We start from the raw sequence: 15,803 nt of genomic DNA on the forward strand, positions 1-15,803 counted from the left end.
GCCCTGTGCAGATGCTTTAGACAAATAGCTCACCAGAATAAAATAGAATGCTAATATCCATTATACCTTTCTAGCATATAAGACTACAATCATGCCTATCTTTGATGTTACCTTTTGAAAATATTTATTTTTAAGCTCTTCTGTGTCATTTTGAATGCATCTATATTATGTGATATAAAGGTATAGTGGCTTTCAAAAGATGCAGAAGTAAGGTGTACACTCAAGTCACAGGTCAGAACTCTCATATAGCAAAGGATTAAGTAATTACTTTATTTATGAAAGCTAACATCAAGCTGACATCAGGCACTTTAGAATAAGATCTTATTTCATTATGCTGTGTTGTGCTTACCTATTTTATGCTAGAACTGTTGGGCCCCTTAATTTCGCTGACATAACGCACATAAATACCAAAGCATAAACTTTTTATCATATAAATTACTGGCATAAATATAGAACTAAATCAGGGCCTGAGTAGCCTGGCTTAATCTCCCCTTTCCCTGGCCTTTGCACAGCTCTTGCACAGAAGACAGAGAGCAGAGCTCTCTCTCAGAGTCTGTCCTGTGGGCTGAACGTGAGGCACCCAGCCACACATCACCTCTTTGCTGAGCTGCTGGGGAAACTGCAGCTCGTCCTGTAACCACGGTGATGCACCAGGTTCAAAGCTTCCAACAGGCAGGAAATGAGCTCATTGCTCATGGAGAAAAAAAGAATTAGGAAAATGGTCTGCAGGAGACTCCTAGGAGGAGGGATTTCTTGTCAAAGTTTGGGCATGAAAGGGGTGGTGCTGTGGAAGGTAAGGCATTTTTGAAGCAGCTTTCATAAATTTCATTTTCAATGTCTATCTAGATCAGCCCTGAATCTCTAACGAAGGAAAATCAAAAGCAGCATTCTATGAGCTCAGTCACAGCTGTCATAAAGTTATTTTTAGGTTAAGTTCTCAAAGTTACAGAGAGACAAAACAGTGTCAAAGAAAGTTTCAACTCAAAAAGAAGAGAAATGAGATTTGTTAATGCTCCTAAGCCCAGCCATTGACAAATGAACAGTTTCTCTCCCTTATGCTGAATAATGTTACATTTGTTGGTATTTGTTTTACATATACTCATGAATTCAAAATGCTTAGATATTTTACAAGAATTAATGACAGTTTTTAGAGGGTCAGGCCATTATTTGAAAAAAAAAATAGTCAATGAGAAGGAAATGATCTGCCCTGACTGTCAGCTTCTGTGCTGTGTGTGGCCCCAGAGTGCAGAATGCAGCAAGCCAGCACTAATCCTGCAGATTGATACATCACCATCAGCTCCTCCAGGAACCACACTGGGGGTTTGAACCAACCATGTTAACATCTGATTTTGTTCGATGTGGCATCCTACAGGAAATATCAGTCTGCTCTTTTGTCGGGTTAAACCCTGGCCAAAGCTTAGTGGCTGGGACTGGTTTCCAGACCACTGTTTTCTTTACACAGTTTTGGTCCATTTCCTGGCCACCTTCCTGTGTTCTGCTTGGGACACCAAGCCTCCTTCCCAGGTACCATGGGGGCACAGCAGTTCCTTCCCATTGCAGGGGTATTTCTTTGCTGCTGAGTACAGAGTCAAACAGGATTGTTTTTTAACATATTTGAATGGAAATTACACTTAGGTGTGGAATAGATTTCTTTAGTAAAAGCTACCAACAGCTGAAATGGTAGACTGTTTTTTAAGTATTTATGTTTCTCAGTACCTGGAAGCTTGGGTAGTTTATGCTCATGCTTTGCAACTTTTAATAAGATTTTCTGGTATCTCCAAATTTTAGAGGAGTTTCCCAGTGTCTCTTTTTATTTAGATTTCATGAAAATGCTGTATAAATTACATGAATATTAAAAAGGGCAGAATTTGTTTTAGAACCTAGAAATAAGTATTTCACCAAGCTTGTTTTTATGGGGCAATATTGAAAACTTTGTTGATTTTTAATATTGCATTTTCCTAGAGGTAAAAAAATAGTAAATATTCCCCAGCCCTTCTTTTTATAGACAATATTAAAAGGCCAGCCCTCTGTGAAGTGAGTTTTCTTTGATTTGTAACAAACTAATAGAAAGCTGAGAGGAAAATAAAAACATGACTGTGCAAATTTGGTCAGAAAAGTTTCCAAATAAATAAAGTATTAAATTCAGTGATTTGCTATGATGACAATAAAGTTTAGGGTTTTTTATTTAATCTTTGCAGTGAAGCCAATCTCTCTTTCCTTCCAGGAAAGCTGTAAAAGGAGGCCCCATCACAGGCTACTTTGCTGATAAATTACACTTGTGACAACAAGTTCATTATACAAAAGGTGTTTACTAACTATAGGAGTGATTTAAGAGAAAGTAAGTTTTCCTCTTTGTACTGAAACCCATGATTTTGACACCTAAGTCAATCCTTTTATTCCCACAGTGACACTGAGATACAGTGAGAAACAGGCTTAGGGATGAACCCCTCATTCACAATATGCAATAGTTTGGTCACCCCAAAACCTCAGTCAAGCACCTTCCTGACAGAGCACTATATGTGTATTGTCTGTATCCTCCCTACAGGGCAGTAAAGGCCCCTCAGCTTTGGGTGGCAAGTGCAGGGCTGAAATCTCAATGGACAAATTTCTCCCTGAAGCTCCCTTCCACTGCTGAGCTTGTGTGAAAACTGTTCTTCGGTGAGGCTTTATCTACAGCTCACACCTCAGGATGAGATCAGGTCTAGCCTGGAATCACAGGAAAAGAGACAAACTGTGGCTTAATGTGGCTTAATTAAAATATAACTCTATTAAAGCAATTGCCATGTCATGGGGAGTAAAAGACAGCAGCCTTAAATCAATCAGTGAAGTCTTTTTGGACGCATAACAAAAGAAAGAATAAACATTTTCTCTCTGCTGAGATGATATTATCGTGGATCCTTAAGAGACTTCTGTTGAATTTGTGTTCACGTATGGCTCACTAACAGATTTGATTTCTCTTCTGGGGAAATACCTGCCCTGGATTTCAGGAGAAAAACCCCCAAATTCCCAAAAAATCAATCTGTCAATCAGCAATTGCCTCCAGTGTATGTCTACTTTCTCCTTGGAAATGCAAAAATTGTGGGGTGCTTTTCTCTCAAGGTCCTTTATTGCAGGCAGGTCAGGCTAATCCATTCAGTGTGTGGTTTTCTAATAATAGCTCCTTCCGGATAGCTGGATGCCTGCAGAGATTCTTTTTGAATGTCTAATTGCCATTTCCCCCCCTTAATTTAGCTAAATATATGATTAGGCATAACTGCTAACTGCAACAAGCTGATTGCTAAACTCAGGCAAACCAAAACTATAAAATCTTATTATTTCATTCCATACTTCAAAATCAGTAAATTTCTTTTTTTTATCGAACAGTGGCTGAGACACAAGTTTAAGTTAGCATTAGCAATATCTGGCCCTATTCTGTAAATAGCAGAAAGTGTAGTACACTTAAACATTCATTTTTTCTTTTGGCCTGCTTACAGTCTGTCTTCTGTCATCTGTAAATTTAATTAATATCCAATGAAAACATAGACTTGGAGTCCAATCTATGAGGAGCCCAGAAAGAAATTTAAACTAAAGCAAGTGTTAGGATCTGAGGAGAGATAACAGTACTTTTAAGACCTGTTTGTAATGGTAAAAGTGACATTTCTGCTCTGCCTCTGTTACCAAGAAATTGTATTCCCTAAATACAAACACTATTTGGCTACTGCCAATTTATTGGTAAATCTGAATGCCTGTATTGCCAACAGTTTTTTCTATACAGTCGTAGATATGTGCCTCCAACAAGACCTCAGGTTGGGTTATGGTTCTTGAAGACACTGTTTACTTTCAAGTCAATAGGAGCAGTGATGCTAAGGCACATTAAAACACCATAATGATGCTTCATTGTCAGCTAGTCTCATCATTAGCACATTGCTCTTGTATTTTGTAAATGCTCATATGTCTGTCAAACCTGACTCTTCACCGTTCCACCTTTAATTGTTATGAACGATTTGAGAGAATCCAGTTGGAGAATAAGAGCAAGAGTGGAAAAAAAGATTCTCCCACACTTCCATGTTGTTTTCTCCCCTGATGGTTTGTTTTTTATTTGTTTAGGTTTTTGTTTGTTTTTCTTCTTTTGTGTGCTTTTAATACATAGAATCTCTTGAATTACATTTCTGAAAATTAACTGAAAAAATTTTAGTGACATAAATAAGTGCATTCTCCTGATTCACCTCAGTTTGTTAGAGGCAAACACTCTAAAAGTATTTTTGTCGATTTTCTTCTAATTGCATTGATTTGGGGTTTCTTCCAAAATATTCAACAAAAAGGTGCTCTTAATCAGGGGAACAATATGTGACATTTTACTCAGCAATTATGCTTCATAGTCAACAATCAATCCAGAATGTTTTGCTTATCAGATATCTATGATAGGTATAAATATCTAGGTGGGATGATAAATTATATATAAGAAAGCCGCTGTTTTGTTTCTCATGGAAAAGATTCTCTAAAATCATTCTAATCTTCTATGATCCTGTTCAGCTCCATCTTCATCTCCAGAATTAATATTCTTACTTCACTGTCAGATGTTGTGTACATTTAGAGGTGTGTTCCACTAGGATTGTTTTATCACAGACTCCCTTTCTCAGTCCTCTCTGTTGTGAAACCCCACACAGTTCTCCCCCCACACTGCACTGCTTGAGGAGGTTTTATTGTGAGTCAGATCCCTTTCTGTCTACTTTCTGCTGCCAAACAATAATGCTGAAAATTGCATTTCAGATGTCCGCCTTATCTGGTTTTACTTTCTGAAGGAAAAGTAAAATATAATATTAAAATCTGTGAATGCCTGAAACTGTTATTTATCTGGGTTTTTTCAGTCCTCTGTCTTCTGCAGAAACACCTGTTTCCTATATATGGGTCAATTTTTCAGCATTTCCAGACAAGTTAAATGACAGTAGATATTGAAGTGGAATATAATTTGGTCTAAAGTTGTCTTTTCTATGTCTAGTTTTAATTTTTGCAATTTGTAACATTGTTTCATGCAGGTGTTCCCACATTACTTCCAAGGCATGACAAGAGAATCATCTCTTATATTTGCCTTTGAAAGGAATGTGGACTGTAGAAGTATCTTGCTCTCATAGACCATTTTTGGATTCAGATGTTTTAACATTACCCACTCTTTTAAAGTCTTGCAAGCAGTTTTCTTCCTCTCCTCTTTCACTACTCTCATGGTCATTGGTACAATTAGAAGGGACTTGTTCCCATATCTTTGGAATACAAAATGCCAGGGGGAAATTGAAGTGATTGGGTGCCAGGCACAAAAAAAAAAGAAAAATGGCAAACCTCCTGTGCTGAACACAGAGGTTTTACAGCTACTTCCAAAAAAATATTATTTCTCAAGCTCCGCTTTCAATTAAACATCAAAAGTCTACACTAGATTTTATAGAAGGTAAGGAGCGATAGATAATATTTTCAGTGGAAACAAGTCCCGTGAGAAGTATGAAGTGAGATGCAATTTATGTAGTTGTGTAGTCGAGTAGAATTATCTAGGTAATTTTAATCTAAAGCAGAATTATTTCTGAAAAAAAAAACAAAACAAAAAACCCCACAATATATCAGTACTAAGAGTGACTATGTTTTTTAGAGCATGTCTAGTTTTTCTTAAATAAAATATTGAAGAGCTATGCAAATGTCTTATTACAGTGGTACTGTATATCATATGCCACTAAACTTCTGAAATCAAGATTTTCCTTACAGTTACTGATGCTATTATTTTGAATGGTTTGTAATCATAAGTACAAATTCAATGCAGGCTAAATTGTAACATACAACCTCCTAATCCAAAGAAAATATTTCTTCTAGTAGATTGCTTTTATCAAGGTACAGGACCCGAACCAATTTTTTTTCCTATTATTTGGACACTGATGGTCCTTGCTTTTGTTCTTTCTTTGGAACATAATAACCTTATATTAAAAAAAAAAAAAAAAAAAAAAAAAGCAGCAAGAACAGAAAAATACAAAGAAACTTCCTTCTAAAAACATCACCTCTATTTTCCTCTATTTTCTATTTTCTCTCTTAGCTGATATAGTAGTAGAAAACTGTCTATTGAGTTTTCTAGAAGACCTTCTAAATCCCTCTAAAAGTGGAATATGAAATTTATTGTTATTTTAGGCAAACTGAATCAATAGCTAAAAAGGAAAAAGGAAAAGGAATAATGCTCCAAACCCCCAACCAACTAATCAAACCCAAGAGTGTGGAAACCAGGAGCTTCAGAGATAGAATGGAAGTCTGGGCCACCAGCAGTCCTTCAGACTGTGTTGCAAGCACTTTGTTGTGAGAGTGCCTGGACCAGACAACATGGATGTGCTCCTGGATACAGTACTATAGATGTCACTTACAATGTTGAGGTTTTATTGGATACATGAACAAAAGCCTCATCCAACTGCTGTGAATAATTAGAGTTAAATTGTTAAATTGTTGTGAATAAAATATATGTGCATATCGATGCCATTCACCCTCTTAAAGAAGAAATCACTCGTATGACATTAGGACGAGCTGTTTGGTTCACTCCGCATGTCTATTGCTAGAATGTCATTCAAAGCAGATGCATTTTGCATTGTAATCTGAGAGTAATTAGGCTCAGTAATGAATACAGAACAGTGTAACAGCTTTCTCTCATGGGTCCCATCAGCCATGGTGTTTTCTCTCAGCACAGATGCTGTGAACATGAACAGAAAGGAATAATTCTTGTGATGTATCAGTCAAGCATTTTCATTGCTATGAAGTCTCAAAGTCAATAACGCATATTCTGAATTGGATTTAAACTCCAAGACTGGATTTATGCCAAGTATTTTTTTAAAATACAAAACTTTAAAAATCATGCTGCAGTTCATCACTTCCTGTTGCAATGAGCTACATGTTTATGTTTCTCAGGAACAGGAGTTCACAGAAGCAATGGAATTTAAAATGGCAATTGTAAATGGCCTCATGGAAAGAAAAATCATTTTAGGAAGAAGTAAAAATGATGAGTATGCATACTCTTAGCAGTGTAAAACTGCTAAGCTAACAGTAAAACTTGTTATCACAGCTCTGGTTTATGACAACATGACTGATGCAGCAAGAATAACATTTAGTTCTCATCGTTGTACAGCTTACAGAGATTATGTTGTTAATCGCGATCAAAACACAACTTTCTTCTCCTATACTATAGTTTAAAAATGTGTCATAAAAAACACATATTCCATACGTGTTATTTCACAATTATTTAGGAATAGTTCAAGCAGAAAAGCTGTGTGTAAGTATGTAAGTAGATGTGGAGAGAGTGGTCTGCTTACCGGTGCTCTAAGAGTACCCAAGGGACTTCATAAAGTCAAGTCTTTTGTGGGTATGATGGTAAACCATGGTAAAATCATGGCAAAAACTGAGTGTCTTCAAAAGAATTTAAGCTCAAAATATTTATTGCTTCCCAATTCTAAGAACATACACATCTTTTAGCAGTGAGAATAAAACTGTAATGTACTGATGATCTCAATGGTCTCAGAAACATGCAAGCTAAAGCCTCCTAGAAATCCAACTTCTGCATTAGTTGCTGACATAGTAAAAAGACCTGGCCTGTTGTAATGATTGAAATTCTTTAGTTGAGGTAGGACAAAAAACCAAACCAAACCAAACCAAAAAAACCCAAACCAAACCAAAACCCAAAAAAACCTAACTGCACACTTTCTTAAACAAGAATTTTGTAGAAATTTCCTTTTTATTCTGTCATTCAGCTTGCATGTGTAACCTTGTGACTCTACAGGATATAATTTCAGGAAATAAAGAAAAAACCTTTTTTATTGCACAAAATTTTATACAAGGATATCAAGTAACACACTGAAATCAAGATGAAAATATCTTTACTACATCTCCTTGAACTACTGTAGTGTTTCAGTTTCATTTAGTTTCCAACTTTTATTTGTGTTTGGTTTTATTTTTTTAAAATTAATATTAAATGTGAATTTCTCCCCTGCTGCACCAATTTCTCCTTCATTCTTAGTTTGACTTCTTTTTCTCTGCTGTTTGTTTAAATTCAAGTGGGAGTCATGCTATAATAGATCTCACACTGAAGTGATTCCCTGCACCATGTTGACTAAGTGATAGTGACAAGAATTACCTAGTGCCAATAACTTTTATTTTTATTTACCTTAAGACTGTTTCTCTAGCCAAGCATCATGAAGGAGCCTTCATGCAATAGAGAATGAGGCCCAATGAATTGTTTTAAATTTGAATTCCAGCACATTTCAGCACACTTTGGTCAGTTTGATGTCAGTGCTTGTTGTTTAGCACAATTCCCTGTTACATCCTTTCTCCTTCTTGGTGCCTCTTATGGTTATTTTTAATTAAAGGTTGCACTTTGCATAATATTTCAAATGTTTTATTTATGGACCAAGGAACACTGCAAGTCTGTATTTAACATAATCCAGTGTGAAACCCTTCCAGTCTGAAAACTGTCTTGCCACAGTACTGAAATGTAAATGCAGCTTTTACTAGATTCAAACTTAGACATTGCAGCTCATTGTTCCTTGGTAACAAAGGAAATTTGAAGAATGCTTCTTTTTTCAGTTGGTTTTATAATATATAGATATTTTTTAACTTTAAAAGTCAAGATTGTGTTTTTTACCCTGTCCTAGATATGCTTTTCTCTTTGTCTGCAGTTAGTGTCCAGTAAACCATGGGTTTTTATTCCTGGTTTGCTAGTGCTCTGTTGAAAGGCTTAGGGACAGCTACTTCAACACTCTTATGTTTCCCTTTCTCAGAAGCAGAGTTAGTGCTGATTATCTCCTTTCTAGAGCACTCTGACATGGGCTGAAAAAAAGTACTATACAAATGTGTTGTATTAGTAATAGTCAGATAAAAGGTACAAAGTAAAATTAACTGAAAAAAAATAAAAGTTCAATTTTTACTAGACCTGCCTGTCATGATAGAAAACTTAGAGAGGCTTTCATAAGGAATGGTCTGCCTTATAGAAAATGGGAAGATTGTCTGAATGAGAAGAAAAAGAAAGCCCATGAAACATGAAGCCCATGAAGCTTGAGCTTAAGGATAGAGTCTGATGACTAATTTCAGGAGTGGTTTGCAATGCTTAAGTTGCTCGTAAGAAATTGTTTGCTTCTTCACCAGGTATAGAATTCCAAAGAGAAAGCTTGATGATCAGGGTGTTGCAGGGTACTCACAGATGAACAAGCAGAGCAGGGTAACAGATTTTTGTATTAGTCTACTGCTTAAGTCTTTGATAATTCTCACTTCCTCACAATTCTTTGCAGCAAAGGGATCGAGGAGTTAGAGAAATTTGTTGTGAATATGCAGGAGTAATTAGACCAAACAAAAGTTAGATAAGTCTCCAGAACTGGGTGACATTTGGAAGAAATCTTTGGAGTAACTCAGACGTGAAACTGCGAATCATATGGCAAAGTATTGCAAACTGTAATTGTAAACAGTGCAATGCAATTTCTCCTGTGCTAGAAGAGTAACTTCCATTACAAAAAAAATGTCTGAGAATCACAGAGGGCAACCTGGTAGCAACTAACCAGAAAATCTGATTTCCACCCTGGCAAGGTAAGCATATCTAAAAGATAAGACTATTGAGCACATGGAAAAGCAAGGCATGTTGGGAAAGACTTATTTAGCTTCAGTAAATGAAAATCCTGACTCACACACACTCCACAGGGTGGAGTGCTGTGAGACTATCTGACTGAGCAAGTGCACTTACTATTCCTTTTGTTTCAAGAAAAAAAAGGTAAGTCTCTTCTCTTTAATTCCCAAAAAATCACCCCAAATAAATTTGATCCTTTTCCAGAGTTCAGTGAGTCTGTATGATGCTGGTATAGTTCCTTTTTCTTTCCCTCCAGTGGATGAGCAATTTTGAATCTGAGCGTCCTGGTGTTTTGCAAGCCATTCTAAGTGTCTTGCAGGTGGCCATAGCTGGACAGGAGATGATTTGCAGGTACATTACTGTTTCAACAGGTTTTGGGACTTTGTCATGGCTGCTGTTACCAGCTGTCTTGCTCGTGTGCTTAGTCAAACTGAGAGTCGGGTTTGTCAAGAAGGATTTAGGTCTTCACATTTGGACTGATTTTTTGCTCCCTTCCTCTGTGGCCTAGGTTGTAGTTTACTTTGTAGGCTACTTTGAGTGAGTAAACTCCCTATTCTCATCTCTTTGTATCCTATCCTGGGTTAACTTTTTGTCTGGACAAAAGGGCCTTGAGAAATCAGGCACTAAGAGCAGGGGGATGGGAGCAAGGGAGACAGGAGCAGACAGGAAGAGCAGGCAAGGAAAGTATGCAGTGCACTGACAGCTTGGATGGTGTCTCCATGGCATCATTCTCAGGATGTTCTCTTGTGAGAATTCCCATTCCTCTACAGATTGTGTTTTAGTTTCTAGGCAGTTTTTTTAAACTTTTGTCCTCCACTGTCTATTCTTCACACAACATACTGTGTGCTGCTGCTGCTGCTGCTTTCCCACATGGGGGCAGGTGTGTTATCCAGAAAACCAGATAGATTTTTTTTGTTTGGCTGATTTTTCTTTGTAATTTTACTGGTTTTGCAAGGCCTAGTTTTTGGTAGCAGGGGGGCCACAGAGGTGGCTTCTGTGAGAAACTGCTAGAAGCTTCCACCATGTCTGGTGGAGCCAATCCCTGATGCCTATGAAGATGGACAGGCTGCTGACCAAAACAGAGTCAATTAGAGAGGTTGATAATGTCTCTGTGATAACATATTTAAGAAGAAAATCAGAATAAACTGGGACAGAATTTTTTTTTCTAGCCAGAGAAGAGGAGGAGGTGAGAACAGGTGAGGGAAAACAACATGGAGACACCAGGGTCAGTGGAGAAGCAGGGGGAGGAGGTGCTCCAGATACCAGAGACCATGGTGAAGCAGCTGTGCCTTGCAGCCCATGGGGGATGCAGAGATCCACCCACAGCCCATGGGATCCATGGGGAATGCAGAGATCCACCCACAGCCCATGGGGGAGGTGTCCATGCTGAAGCAGGTCGATTCCTGGAGGAGGCTGTGATCCAGTGGGAGACCTGGTGGAGAGAGAGAACCTCTGCTGGAGCAGCCTGTCCTTGGAGGACTGCACCCTGTGGAAAGAGAGAGCCTTGCAGCAGTTTTGGGATGACTGTGTGCCCATGGGAGGGACTCACATTGCAGCAGTTTTGGGAAGATTGCTGCTCATGAGATTTGGAGTCACTCTGGGGCAGTTCATGGGGAGCTGTCTCCCATGGGAGGGACTCCAGGGTGCAGCAGGGGAAGGAATGCTCTCCTGGAGTAGCAGAAGAAAACCTCGGGTGATGAACTGACCAAAACCTCCACTCCCTGTTCTCTGTGCTGTCAGTGGGAAGAAGGGAGAGGTTGTGGGAAGAAAAGGTGTTTTTAAGGACTTATTTTACTTTTCATTATCCCCTGATTTTGTTAGTAATAAACTCACTCTCAAAGATGAGCCTGTTTTGCCTTTGGAGTATTTTCTCCCAGTCCTTATCTCCCTTTGTTTAAATTTTTTTTCTCTCCTCAGCCCAACTGCACCAGGGGAGGGTGAGTGAATGGTTATTGTGAGTGCTTGCATTTGGACAGTATCACACCATGACAGTCATGCACATAACACTTTTCAAGTTTGCAATTCTTTAGGTTAGCATTTGGTAATGTTTCTGGTCTTAGAAAATCCATTGGTTTGATTAAATGTTTTTCTGAAAGATGAAATGTACTACTCACTTCAATCATCTTCAACATAAAGGAATGGAAGATAGAAAATGAGAAAATACATGAGGTTCTTAGGATGAATAAAAGGATGAAGCACTTTACATATGTTTGTAGACTTAACCTCAGCTGGAAGGTAAAACCCCAGTGAGTCTTTTTTGCTCCACTCTTATGGAATGGGGTGTGGAATTTGAAGGGAAAAAGTGAGAAAACTCAAGGATTAAGTTAAAGACAGTTTTCTTCATGTAGAGGAGATTAAAAAAAGAAGGGAAAAAAAGAAGTAGTGCAAATTTAACTTACCACCAGTCAACCAATGTCTAGCCAGTCTCTAAGCACTGGTTACTTGGGAACAAAGTCCCCTGATTTTATTGCTGAGCATGATGTTTCATGATGTGAAATACCTTTCTTCTCAGAAGAAGAGAGATATTGAATCAACTCTTCTGCCTGCATCCTCTCCCAGTCTCTTGCCCATCTCCAATCTACATGTGAGGGCAGAGTGAGAAACAGTCTTGGAACTGTGCAAATAATGTTCAGCAGTGGCTAAAACATTGTTGTGTTATCAACGTTGTTTTAAGAATGGCATAGAATGTAATAGAGTATTTCAGTGGGAAGGAACCCACAACAATCATGTAGTGCAACTGTCAACTCTTTGGTCATAGATCCAAAACACAGAAACATATGGGCTGTTATGAAGAAAATTAACTCATCCCAGCAAGGCCCAGTAGAATATGAATAGAGTTTCAAGGCATGAAGAGTTTTTAAAACAGCTGAGGCAGAATTTGAAAGAGGAGCATTCAGAAATGTAAAAGGGTACAATTACTCCCCTTTTCTCACAACAACAGTCCATTGGAGCATCAGATGAAATGGTCAGGCTGCAGGTATAAATCAAAGAAAAAGAAGAGCTTTTACACACAGCATGCAGGAAAAGTCTGGAACTCATCACTAGTGCTCCTGTGGAGGCTCTCTCTGTAAATGGGTTTGGAAAACTCTTAGGCAAATTTATGGAAGAAAAATCAATCGAGGGCTGTAAAACAGGATACAGATGCAGCTTTTAGCTGTTAAAAAAAAAATCCTCAAATGGCAGACCACTGGGAACCAAAGAAATGGGGAGAGAAAGTAGCAGTATCTGTTTTTCGTATTCCTAAGTTCTTTCAGCATACACTGTGTACAGGTCCCTTTCAGAAATGGGATAGAGACTACATGGACCTTTGCTCAGATAAGCCTTTTCCTTCTCTGCTCTTATTTTATGTTCTTAGTATTAGACTGCAGTTCATCCCAGGTCATACATTTTGAGTAGAGGGGGCCATGAAAGATAGAAACCAAGGTTTCCTGACAAAGATAATTTAAAATGTTCCCTATCTCCTCCATTTATTTGTGTTAGGTGTTCAAAACTATTTTCTTCTCCAGGAGGTGATTTCCATTCAGAAATATCCCTGTCGATCTGTGTCTTAAATTCTTATTTAAACCTTTTGCATGTTTTTTTTCTTTCCCCTCCAAGTTCTCCAAGTGGTCTAATTTCTTCCACAGAAAGTTTTGAGAGTTACTTCAAAACCTTAATTCCTTTTCTGGAGTCTGCAATGTTCACTGAAGACACTCATCTCTCCCATTTGGCATGCCAACCTGATCAGATGAGGAAAAGTGATTCTGGTTAAAGATGTACTGAAATAGCTGATTCTAATTAGAGGACATTAGAAAATACTCAATTTCAGTCTGCTGCTTTCATTTTAGACAGGTTATCCAGTATCTAAATTAGAAGCAGCAGGTGTCTGATCTGAAAATAAATTGTTTTTCCTTAAATCTGAACCTTAGTGCTCTGGTGTTACTTTCCCTGATACTTCAGTCTGAGTTAACGGGAATAGCCACATCAAATTCTGTTTTGGAACTGTACAACTTGCAGCTCTGGTCTATTCCCTGAGGGTGGTGTATGGGCTTTAGTTAGGGCTTTTAGACAATTGTTTCTAATACAGGTAATACATCCAGATAAAACACCTGTTACTTGACAGCTTATTTTCATTAGTATGTTGAAAACATAAAGACTGAAATGAGTCTTAAAAAGACTTTGACCATAATGATGTAGGAATATAAGCAAGGCATTTTATGCATATGTCTTCAAGTATCTTATTTTCTAATTTATAGTTTAATAATAACTTATTTAATTAAATTAAAAGTCTATTTGAAATCCATTATTTTTAACCAAGAAAAAGTTGAATCTGAATTAAAGATCAAATGGAAATACCTAACAACATGTTTAAGTCATATTTGCTATTTTTGAATTGTGCAATAAAGTAGTATTGGCATTTAGGTTCAGGGCTTTGCACTAGTAACAAATGCAGTGGTAAAACATTTTAGATACAAATATTTTGTTCAGAGAAGGAACCTACACAAGGCCGAATATTTATGCACAAATTGAGTCAATGGCTCTATCATCTAAGTATTTGTGTATAAATGCAAATATAAGAATGGTGCAGATTATACCTTTCAATTTCTGTTTTCAGATCTGTTTCTTCACTCAAAATTTGGAATACAGTTGTATCCATAGTTCCTCCAGAAGCTGAACTGTCTTTTAGAATAATGACACTGAAGATATAATATCTAAAACAAGTGGAGAGAGGTGGTAACAATTATATTCTGCTTGATTTTATAGCATCATCCTTAAAACAACTGACACCAACTGCACACCTGGGTCCCAGTGATTTGCTCCTCTATTGTGAAACAATGATTTTTGGGCTAGGCCTGATATGTTGAATTGGGTCATGTTTTGACAGGACATATTATTGTCATGTTAGCAAATGTGGTTAGAGGAAAAACTGGACTGTTTCTGCACGTACCTGTGCTCTGTGCACTGTGCAGGGCCTGGGAAAAGTCAGGGTCCAGAGCAGCTAGTGTCTCTTCTGCAGCTTACCTTCAATAAATGGTGAAAAAAGGACATACAGAATCCTGTGCAGTAAATTTTAGGAAAAGGCTCATCTTTAATTCTTAGATATGTTGCTGCACCACTCTGCAACAGAGAACTGAAGGTAAGAAAAATGAGAGAGGGGGAAACGCAACACATTTGTGTGAGGTAGAGGTTGGGGCTCACAGTCAAGCATGCAATCTTTGTCTCTCATGTTTTTTTCATGGACATGTAAAGTGAAATGAAATGAAACTGGAGAAGATCAGTCTGTTTTGGGAAATGGAACCTGGACGCTGATCTCTGTCATCTTTGCCAGGGGACAGGCATTCTCTGAGGACCTGGAGTGCAGGGGTTTCCCATGGGGTTTAGCATGGCATGGAGCAGGGTATGACAGCCAGGACTGGTCCCACCATCCCAGCCAGGAGCTGGGGAGCTGGAGCGGGGTGTCAGGCTTCAGGATTCTGGGGGAGCACTGGGGGCTTGGGCAGGGACATTGGCACTCCCAGAGCCAGTCTCTTCCCCAGCCAAGCACTTGTTTATATTGCTTTGCTCTCATTCCATTTCCTCAATGAATCTTTCTTTCCTAATAATCCTGTGGCAACATGAAAAATGAGAAGTGATACAATCCAAAACGTGTACCAACCTATTGTTGAAAGAGACGTCAAATCACAGGAAAGCTGACAAGTTTTCTATCAGGTGAGAATCTATTTTTGTTTCCTAAAATAACAGCAAATGTTCAGGATGATTCACATCTTTTCTTGTCTTTGTTGAACAAGCAACATTACACAGACTGTTGCTTCAGTTGTAGGTTTTGGTGTCCAGGACATCATAGGAATCAAGTAGAGTGGAGGTCAAGTTTATAGTTTGATGGGTTAGCACAGGGGTAACTACATTGCAGATAACTTGTGTCTTTTCATTATGTACTGTGACATTTTCTGCATGTGACAAATTTTTGAACTTGTGCTTTTCTAGAAGGTGACTGCTAAAGTTTCTTGTGACACTTTAGAAAAAATATCTGATGATTACTAATTCATTTGGCACTGCTCTCTAATAATGTAAATCATGATGTTCTTCTGTGGCATTAGCGGATATAATCTCTTTCAAAAATCCCACAAAATCCTGTCTCTTGTCTCAGTACAGTCAAGTATATCTGTTTTAGTGTATCTAGATTTGGCAGTGCTCCAGTTTCTTTGATGTATTTAGTTAGAAA

The 15,803-nt window shown here is 38.0% G+C and overlaps 1 long non-coding RNA gene across 3 annotated transcripts in view; it reads left to right on the forward strand.

The window, feature by feature from the left end:
• The window catches only part of LOC148224416 (uncharacterized), a 127,079-nt gene that overhangs the window by 62,210 nt on the left and 49,066 nt on the right, over nucleotides 1-15,803 (forward strand). Inside the window, exon 1 of one of the 3 annotated variants that reach the window (XR_015802549.1) lies at nucleotides 647-793. The exons of 1 other annotated variant lie outside the window; for it this stretch is intronic. This is a non-coding gene — a long non-coding RNA (uncharacterized LOC148224416). Of the gene's footprint in view, nucleotides 1-646; nucleotides 794-14,491; nucleotides 15,290-15,803 lie in introns of those variants that run through there. One more of the 3 variants, XR_015802550.1, reaches the window with a different exon arrangement.

This window comes from Sturnus vulgaris, chromosome 3 (assembly GCF_052056855.1).
Source record: "Sturnus vulgaris isolate bStuVul1 chromosome 3, bStuVul1.hap1, whole genome shotgun sequence".
NCBI lineage: Eukaryota > Metazoa > Chordata > Aves > Passeriformes > Sturnidae > Sturnus > Sturnus vulgaris.